Source organism: Oncorhynchus mykiss, chromosome 9, assembly GCF_013265735.2.
Source record: "Oncorhynchus mykiss isolate Arlee chromosome 9, USDA_OmykA_1.1, whole genome shotgun sequence".
Lineage (NCBI taxonomy): Eukaryota > Metazoa > Chordata > Actinopteri > Salmoniformes > Salmonidae > Oncorhynchus > Oncorhynchus mykiss.
Window position 1 is genome coordinate 23,532,639 of NC_048573.1, and position 10,494 is coordinate 23,543,132.

The 10,494-nt window shown below is 44.4% G+C and overlaps 1 long non-coding RNA gene across 1 annotated transcript; it reads right to left on the bottom strand.

The window, feature by feature from the left end:
* Window positions 1-3,083: 3,083 nt before the first annotated feature.
* On the bottom strand, window positions 3,084-3,679 carry LOC118966180. The gene is made up of 2 exons (XR_005053446.1): window positions 3,564-3,679; window positions 3,084-3,438 (listed from the first exon to the last, which is right to left on the bottom strand). It is a non-coding gene; the product is annotated as an uncharacterized LOC118966180 (long non-coding RNA).
* Window positions 3,680-10,494: the final 6,815 nt, after the last annotated feature.

Here is a 10,494-nt window from a genome sequence, read left to right on the forward strand (position 1 = left end):
ATGAGGATATTTATATTCCCTCCCAAACAAAAAGGCCAAGGGAGAAGAAGGCGGGAGAGGGGGGGAGTCTGTTTGTTTGCAGCTCTCTACTGTGTGTGTGTGTGTGTATGTGTGTGTGTCTGTGTGCCCATGCATGCCTTTGGGTGTAATTGCTGCCTGTTATCATTATGCGAGCAAGGGGCCACGGAGGAAGGCACAGCGCACAATGAAGGGCAAACCTGGGGATATTGTGCATGACATTGGGTGTCTGTGGGTAAGTAATGATCACAGCGGTGTGTGACACCCCAGCCTTGGCGGAAGTGACGGTGGTCACGGTTGTTCCCTGCGCTACATCGCCTGTCCTCCTCCGCAACCTCTTCATTAAAGAAGGAGTATTTTCCCTTCACTCGTACAGGCTACAGGCGTCTTTAGCGATGCTACGGGCGCTAATAATTCTGTGAGCCCACCATATTTAAACTCCTAATTTATGGAATGAACACACAACGCCTGGTTGTTTAACACTTCATGAAATAATCATTTGTTTCAATGCTGAGGAAGGCAAAACAGAGAGATTTGTTCTTTTTTTTTACTGAGGTTACCTGTTTTTGCTTGCGTGTTTGGTCAGGTTCAAACCCAGGCCACATCACTTCTAGTAAGAAGCGTAATAACCTTTCATTTAATAACCTTTCCTTTAGGAAATAGCGGCAGATAATGAACAATTGTCCATTGACACCATGAGACAATTTACACTGAGCGTGCCACAAACACAGCCAGATGTGTGGGCACATTGGAGAGAGAGGATTTAAGAAGGGAGGGTCAGGTGGAGGGGAGAGAGAAACTATATGCTCCATATCCTCCCTCTTGAGAAAGACGACACATTGGGACCATGGAGGAAACAGACAGAAGGAGGGTTGTGGTTTTGTTTGCGGCATCTCCGCAGTCAGTGAGCGTTTTTCCCCCTGTGTGCAGTGTTACTTTGTAAACACGGCAGGCACCGCAGGTAACGTGTCCATAAATGTCACTCAAGAGGTGGCGTAATTTCATTTTGTTTTGGGAATAAATAAAGCCCTCATCCCTCAAACTGATTACGTGCCCTCAGAATCTTTTTCGGCTTGACTCCCGCTTTGATGAAACGGCACAGGGCTTAATGACACCGTTGATTCATAGCCTGTGGGGATCAGAGGGGAGAGGGGAAGGCTCAATCTCTGAGAGAGAAAGAAAGTCAGTTGTCGAGTCCCTCTCAGTCGGCTGAAGAAAACGGACAGAAAAACAGCAATACTCGTCTCTTGGTCATGAATAAGTCATATCAACCACCCCTGATTTATGAGAGAATATATGAAAAGCTAATTACCATATTTTCCATTAATGGGGAGAGGGAGAAGTTATTTTTTTGAAAGTTCATTTTCAACTGCAGTAAATTCTGTAATTATGGGCCTGTTCTTGTTATTCTTGTTTGGCACGACAGTAACGGGGCTCTACAATGGCCAATGTTCTGTGGATTTATAAGCGCCGGGAGAACTCTGGTTACGGACTGATAAAGGGAGCGTTGCAGAGCTAGGTGAGCGCTCTTGTCTAAAACACTCATTTTAACAGTAACAGTAATAGTATTTATGTGGACTCAAAAACAGACATTGTGCCAGTTATTAGAAAAGTTGAGACAACTCCCAAAAACTTGTCTCCAGTCCTCTGGGTTTGTAATGCCAGACTCTCAGTTAAAACCTTCTCAAGAGCAAGGGAACGATGCATTGAGTTATAATCCATGACGCTGATGGTCCTCATCAACTGGTCCTATGAACCAACAAGACAACGCTAAGTATTGGTGGATCGCGATCAACATGTTCTTCTACTTGTCTCTCATCCATGGGATCTAACCATTCCAACATCAAGCCTTCTGCCACATTGAGATCATGCTGCCATATCTAACCACACATGAACTTAGCATGACTTCCCATTCAGGAGCACAGAAGCGGGGCATGGAGGGATCCAGGAAAATCAGGCTTTAGTCCACCAACACCCACATCGATCGACATCAAGCTCTGGCAGGAAGCAGTGGGCGTTTGGAGCCGGGTTCTCTTTGATCATACGGTGGTCATGTACCATCTCCCAGAGAAGTCTGGGAACAGTAGTAAACAGGGAAACCTCTGAGAGAGGAGCAACACTCTCCATTCCTTCACATGGTGCTCTGCCAACTACAGGGAATCCAAATTCTGCCAAAATATGTCATGTCGCTGGAAGCTTGGATTCGATCCAAGGCGAGATTGAAAACTGAAATTATGATTTTTTTTCTCTCTCTCTCTCTTTTCCAAGCAAATACGGCTAATCCACACACTTTTCTGCCTTGTTTGTTTGTGTTCTTAATTAAAATCCTCACACTCTCCTTCAGGCGGTTGCCGATACTTGATGCGCCGGATTACCGGCGGCACAGTCAGACATAATTTATTTTTAATAAAACATCAGAGGATTAAGTCGATGGAGTTTGCAGAGATGTATCTCTGAAGAGGCGCTGCCTGCGTCTTGTAAATGCTGAGCACAAACAAGGCAAGAAATGCTTTGGCATCTTTAATAGGCATTTAATTGCCCTTAATATAGAAGAAATGATGATAATGACGGGGATTGCTAACACAAATGCAACTACAGTAAATAGAAGGAAATGCATAATTCTAATAGACGGCTTTACCTACATGCTTGCATTTGTTTTGCACTAATTTAGGGTGAAATTGTGGGATACAACGTTGAGAGAGGTGGTATTAATTAGTGGTCTTAATGAGGAGTTTTATGGGTTGCCACACTAGAGAGCGCATAAAACGACAGCGTCATCACTAATTCAACATGGCAGGCCTGCAGAACACCATCTGCTGCTGAAGAAACTGTTAATAAAGTCACAATTATCTTTTTGTGAGCACTTTATTGAGAATAAAAATGCGCAAATTAATTAGCCGAGTGTAGAGTCCACGGGTAAAGGGAGGGGAGAAAGAAAGGCCAAATCACCAAAGACAGGCACAAGAGCCATTTGATTCGCCGAACAACATGCCGCCATCAAAACAACTTGCCGTGCTAATGATAATTTGGGGTTTCATTGCAGATGATTTGAGACAAAGGCTTTGTTTAGTTTTTTAATTGTGCCTCACAACCACTTACATGCATTCCATAATGAGGATACACAGTTAGCGTAGCCTCCCTCTCTCATCACAACAAACAAAAAAGCAGCCCTGCAAAGGATTTTGCACGGGCTCATAATTGCATGGTATGACAACAGCTGGCTATCAAGCACCAGCAGGAGAAAACTAGCCTCTGTAAAAGTTGAGCAGAGAAGCCTATTCAGGATCAATATTGCCGGGCCAGGAAACCACTAGTTGTAAACGGTGTTTACATTGTTGTTTAGTTTCTCATGGAGAATGCTTCCCTCATTAGCTTCCACCACGCATTCTCGCTGCCGTTCCGAGTCTTCTGTCTCCTGCTCTGAAAAACATCATGAACGGCCAAAGTGTGGCCAGATAATTCAGTTAATCCCCTTTGCTTAAGACCTTGAGGAGTTTAATTCATGATGATTGTTCTGACACTCCTGGCTGACAATCAATACATACCATTTTCAGCGCTTTTGCCAGACTCAAAACACCCCTCTTTCTCTCGCTTCTCTGTACGGACACAAGCCAACACAATATCCTTCACACACAGTGTGCAGGCTCAAAACACCCCTCTTTCTCTCGCTTCTCTGTACGGACACAAGCCAACACAATATCCTTCACACACAGTGTGCGTGCAGGCAGGCAGGCAGGCAGGCAGGCAGGCAGGCAGGCAGGAAGGCAGGCACAGGCAGGCAGGCAGGCAGGCAGGCAGGCAGACAGACAGACAGACAGACAGACAGACAGACAGACAGACAGACAGACAGACAGGTTTATGTCATCTTTCACACATTTTACTGATAGACACTAAACACAGCATCAACACACAGCACACACACACATTTTCTCTTACAATAAGCAGACAACACATACACATGCCAACTAAAAGCCATAACAATATTACTCAGACTCGATGCCAGTCTTAATCCTAGCCAGTTTATTTTCCAGCTATAAGGTCATGTTCATTGTACCTTGGAGTCTGTGTATTTTTCCTCAGGACATGTTTTCAGAGGGGATTGACTGTAGCAGAGGAGGGAGGGAGGAGGTTGGGGATATTCATTTCTCTATCCGTCTCTGAGACTCTTATCTGTGACCCCTAGCAGGGGAGTCATCTCTTACCCTGTCATCCACACACACCTGACCTCTTCATTCCAACCAACGGAGAGAAGATATGAACAAATATCTCAGAAAATAACAGCCAGAAAAGTCATTCCTTCACCATCCCCCATCCCCCAACTGCCTCTTTTGAGGGGAAAATAAAGCAAGGTAGATTCATTCTTGACTGGCCATGGTTTAACCTGGAAGAGTAGGAAGTGTGAATGGAAAAAGTGATGACATTGAGGTTAGGAGATTAGCCACTCCTGAGCCGTTAAAGAGGTTGAGAGGAGATGTAGAGAGGAAAAAGAGGAACACCACTTTAAATAATGGTGAGAAACAGAAGTGTGAGGTAATTGTACTCATTAGCTTGATTTATTAACCATAAATTCTCCGCTGTTAAGGTACCCCTTGGAAAGAAAAAGGATAAAGAATCTCCTTTTAAATGTTTAATTACCTGGTCCCTCGCCATGATTCATATATTGACGCGGATACGCCGGGGCGATTACTCCTGAGTCTCTCTCCTGTTATTTAATGAAACGTGTAATGCCCACATATGCATAACCAGATTTGTGGTAAACAACTCCTCGAATGAAACATGCTAGTTGCTCTAAGAGTGCAGGGCTCTATGTGGCATTTGGAAAATTACCTCATACATTTTATTTGCGACATGCTTTACGCGCCAAGCGGTAATTGACAATGGTGTAATGAAATCGCAGGTAGAACCGTTTGACTGTGTTTAATGGACAAAGTCAATAACACCAAATGTAATGCCCTGCTGAGTGGAGTTTAGGAATACAATTATGATCAATTTGAGTAGCTGAGGGCAGCCATTTTGTAGGAGTCTCACACAGAGCGAATGGGCGTCGCATGCGAGGCGAGCTCATAAAACAACTTTGACTTACGAGATCTAGTACTTCAAACAAATGCATGCTGGGTAATAGGCTCATCTCCCAGCATCTGTAAACCTATTCAAGCCACTGGTTCAAACAAATTGACTTCCTCCCTGTTCTGGAGGGTCTTTTTACTCCTATGTTCAACTCCTACTTTGCAGTGAACTGTAAAGACTCCAAAGTGGTTAGTATCAGAGCAAAATCTTCAGAAAAGCAATAACTCAATGGTCAGTACACTCCAGACACTCCTCCCTCTCCCTCTCTTTCCTACTCTCCCTCAGTATTCAGTCCCTCATCCACCCCTCTGCCTTAGTGATTCATGTCCTTTTGCAGGTGAGCGTGTTCACATCAGCATTCCTTTCCTTTTCCGAGACGGAGATCTGATTCCTCGAGTGTATCGCTTGGTTTCTACACTTCATGGCTCAGGTACTACCTCTCACTGAATGGCCTATACGCTACGCTACACTGCAGTGCCCCCTTTCTCCCCCTCCCGAAAGCTGCATTAAAACGAACATTCACAGAGAAAGAGGCAAGACCGACTGGTATAGAGTAAAATGTAGTGAAACTAGATCAAGTTGCTCTTATACCTACATCGTTATACTGTAATTAGTTTAGTCACATGTTGTAGCTGGTACTAAAGTAATTAAAGTTGAACTATACAGATATTAGAGCAACTTAATGTAATGTCTTACTGAAGGGGTCCTCAGTCTCATGTCTTCCTTCCTAGTATTCCTATGATTCAACACAATCCCAGGAAATGCTTTCATTAGCGTTGAGAATCTCCACAAACTGGAAAAAATTCAGGCAAAAAAAAGGGACCACATTTGAAATATCCCCGGGGCCTGAATGTGTAATGAAACTATGGTTCTGATAAAAAACCAACCTTTGTTGAAATAATAATCAACACAAAACGGATTGCATTACCACCTGCTGGGTCTTTTGAAGTCAGCCATGATATCTTCTACCATTCTAACCTAGATTATTCTATTTAATCAAAAAATATGTTTTGTTTAAATTTAGTTGATTTATGATCCCAAAACATATGTAGTTTAATTCAGTTTACCACTTTGCATTTTTAAAAGAGCAACGACAATCTTTGCAAAATAATCAGTATGATAGGCAGGAACCTGGAGAGCCCAATATGGCCATATTTGATGATAGACTTAAGTGGGAGAACAACACTGTGTATTCTATCAGGTTTGTTGGACAAAATAATCAGGATGAACACTTGTACGACGGCAGACCGAGACGGCACCGCCATGTTTTTCTCATTATCTTATCAGTTGGCATCGGCTGACGACAGCATCCAACTGTCGTAACCTCCAGACTTGTGGCCGCTTGGCTTCCAATCGTCACAATGAACCCTGTGACCTCATCGCCGTAGTTACGCTTTGTTTGTTTATTGGACGTTTAAACCTTCCCTGGAAATATTTAGCTACAGTAGGGTTGGGTTATCGTTGGAGGATATCAGGTGTGGAAATCTCAGTATAGTGTATAGGAAACAGTAAGAAAAGCTGACCCACTGAAATATGTAGTCAAGTATATGAGGGTTGGCGGGAAAATGTTATGAGAAAGTGCTTCTTGAATTACTAGAGTAAGACATCCTAAAAATATGAGTCAATTTTCAACACATTTCTTAATAAATCTAAATGGAGTAGTGTATCGATTAATATACCTCACATATTGATATAGTTAGTTGCATTGAAAAGTTTGTGGTCATCCGCACATCCTTAAAAACATAGGTGCTGGGCTAATAAAGAATACTAGTACAGAACAAGAAGGCCCACACACTGTTAAAGATCACAATTCACCGTTTTATTGACTATGTTTCCATCCAAAATGGATCTTTCGTCAGGTCAAAAACCTGGTAGTTAGTTGTATTAACATTGCTTTCATTTGAAACTTCATGAAAAAAATTACATTTATTCGTTAAGTACTGAGTATCATTATACAATGATTTGTGACCGGAAGTGACTGCCAAAGTATTTAGTAATCATTATCAATCACTAAGCAATCAGCTGCTGGTGAATAAATCACGACACATCACTTTTTTTTTTAAATTTATTTTTATTTCACCTTTATTTAACCAGGTAGGCCAGTTGAGAACAAGTTCTCATTTACACCTGCGACCTGGCCAAGATAAAGCAAAGCAGTGCGACAAAAACAACAACACAGAGTTACACATAAACAAATGTACAGTCAATAACACAATAGGAAAAACATTTTTAAAAACACGCCACTAGCTACCGCTCTCAGCTATCAACATGGCTGAAGAATAACATTGCATGAGGTGAATAAGATTGCATTGACATTAGCAGATATTGGTGGTTTCGCTCGGTCAATAACCTTAGCCTGTAGGGGTGAACCACGGAGACCTTTCCTCACACATTTAATTAGGCAGCAGCTCAGCTAACTCAACACGGGCATTTCGCCGACTGCCACGGTCCAACCACTGGAGACCACCGGCCAAAGGCCAGAGGGTGGGCAGACGCCTAAACTTTGTATATTGATTAGAGATGATCCCTGTGGATCCCACTGGATTTCATGGTGGATCTAGCTTTGACTGGAAAGCCCTCCCTCACTGCAACCCACTGGATACCTATGAGCACATGAATCCCGATCCAGGAGGACATGGCATTTAGGTGCATGGAGAGCAGTGGCCGGTTCAAAGCGTCACCGCAACAGTCGAAGACCCCGGAATAGATCCATACTGATCAGGGGAATGATTTTTACCCGAGTCTCCCGGTCCTTAATGTCACCAGTTAATTAACGGGTAATATTACAGTCTGCCCTGCAACAAATGACTGGACATCCAACAGACAGCCGAAGGAGAAGTCTAATTTGGTCCCCATGTGCTTATCTCCTTCCACCCTACCCCTCGTCCCTCCTCACCTCCCTCCATTCAAGTGGAGAGTCACTCTGACCCTTCTACTCATGGACCCTTGTCAGGCCTCCCACCCCTTCTCCACTTTCCTTTAGGATTCCTAAACACCTGCTGCCCCCGTGAGGTCTGAGCTGGGCCCGAATTAACATACACAAACACACAGACACAGACACAGACACAGACACACACACAGACACACACACAGACACACACACACACACACACACACACACACACACACACACACACACACACACACACACACACACACACACACACACACACACACACACACACACACACACAGGACATGTTTTCTCAGTAGTCCATCCCTCACCAGACTATAAGGATGAAATACCATAAAGGAGATCACATTTACAAATGTCAGTCAATCAAATGTTATTTGTGACGTGCGCCGAATACAACGGGTGCAGACTTTACCGTGAAATGCTTTGGAGCCCTTCCCAACGATGCAGAGTGAAAAAATAGGAATAAAATACACAATAATGGAAATATATACATGGGGTACCAGTACCAGTGGCTGCAGTCTTTGGCAATTTTTTGGGCTTTCCTCTGACATCGCCTGGTATAGAGGTACTGGGTGGCAGGGAGCTCAGCTCCCTCCGGTGATGTACTGGGCTGTCCGCACCACCCTCTGTAGTGCTTTGCGGTCGAGGGTGGTGCGTTTGCCATGCCAAGCGGTTATGCAGCCAGTCAAGATGCTCTCAATAGTGCAGCTGTACGGCACAGTGGTCTAAGGCACTGCATCTCAGTGCGAGAGGCGTCACTACAGTCCCTGGTTTGAATCCAGACTGTATCACATCCGGCAGTTATTGGGGAGTCCCATAGGGCGGCGCACAATTGGCCCAGCGTCATCCGGGATTGGCCGGGATAGGCCGTCATTGTAAAGATCTGAGACAGCCTGGATCACAGAGGGCCTCCGCATTGCACATTGAGAGAGACATTGGGACTAAGGTGCCCACTATGGAAAATGACATCCATCTCATGTCTCAACCGCAGTTTTCAGCTTGTTTTTTCACTCGGATGTCTTAGTCACTGACAAATGCATTTAACGGGGGAAAGAAAAAAGGTTTTGCCCTTGGTCTCAGGCAATAGACAAGGCGATGCGAGGCTTCACACGAGTCGACGGAACTTCAACACGCAGGTTACGTGCGATAAGTGGAATGAGCATATGCCACAGGGAAGATAATGATTAAAAAATATATTTTTGATATCCCTTACACAAAGAGAGACAGGCACAGAGGCATGGCGGCCAACTAAGATTGACGGTGCCAGACGTACAGACTACTAGAGGAAGGAAGACATACAGACGCAGAGGAAGGCAAGTGCAGCTCTTAACCAGCCAACAGGCATGAGGATAGGCATGGGATAGACAGAGGTTATCTGTTCATCAAACACAGCACTTGTAGACTAACTAACACGCTTTGGATGCTAGGCACAAAACCATGGTCATGGTCAACAAGACCACTACAGTAGTTCAAGGTGGTGATAACGGAGAATGTGTTTGATCAAGAGCGTCCTCAAAATCGTCCGGCACACTTCCTTAAATAATCCCTTAGTGATCCCATGAGGCTTTTTCGACAGTCCCAGCAGGGACACTTGCTGAGCGTTTGGGATCTGACAACGTCACACTGCATCATCATTGTGGTTCGCCTTGAGTCAAAGAAAGCCACGGAGGCCAGGGAAGAAAGGCCAGCGTGGGTCTGGAGGGAGGGATGGAGGGATAGAGGGAGGGATGCATAATTTATCAAAGTACAGTGCGCCTCCCTTCCTCTCCTCCCAGAGTGCCCTCCGACTTACACCCTACACCCCCCCCCCCCCCCCCCCCCCCCCCGTCACCTGAGCGAGCTGTCCATTCACGAGCAGCGGTGTCAATACCGCAATTTGTTTTTCTATTGCCTCCCTTATCAAGGTTAAACGGAATAAATCAATCATCCTAGTTGGGGCAAAAGGAGAAAAAAAATACCCTTCCTGTCAGAAACAAAGGGTTATAAATAATACGTCGACAGAAACCGAACACTCGCTATGCGAATTTCTCCAAAAGGCAATTAACTCGGGAGGGGAGAGGAAGAAACCTGAAACAAATGCCTTCTGAAAGCCCTTCTGCCAAGTCTTCACGTGGGGACACAGAAGCTCATTCTTGGTAGAACAGTGTTGATAAATTACATGCCGTTTGCCCTTGGTCGCTTTATTTCAATACTTAATGTTGATGCATTGCCACCGCGGCACATTTTCATTCATTTTCTCGGTGTGGGGAATTTAACCCAAATAAAAGCTCCTTTGAGTTGCTTTTGTATTGCATTCGTGTCGTTGACACGCATCTCTGAACATAAAAATACCTCATAGAAAGGAACTTGAAATAAATACGCCAGGAAGAAAAGCACAATGTCGATACATGAAGGCTGTCGTGCCAAACTGAACAGGAGTGGGCCAAAGGTTGGGTTCAGAGTTACTGTGTCACTACTAAATACTACATAAAGACTTCGCTATCTGATTGACT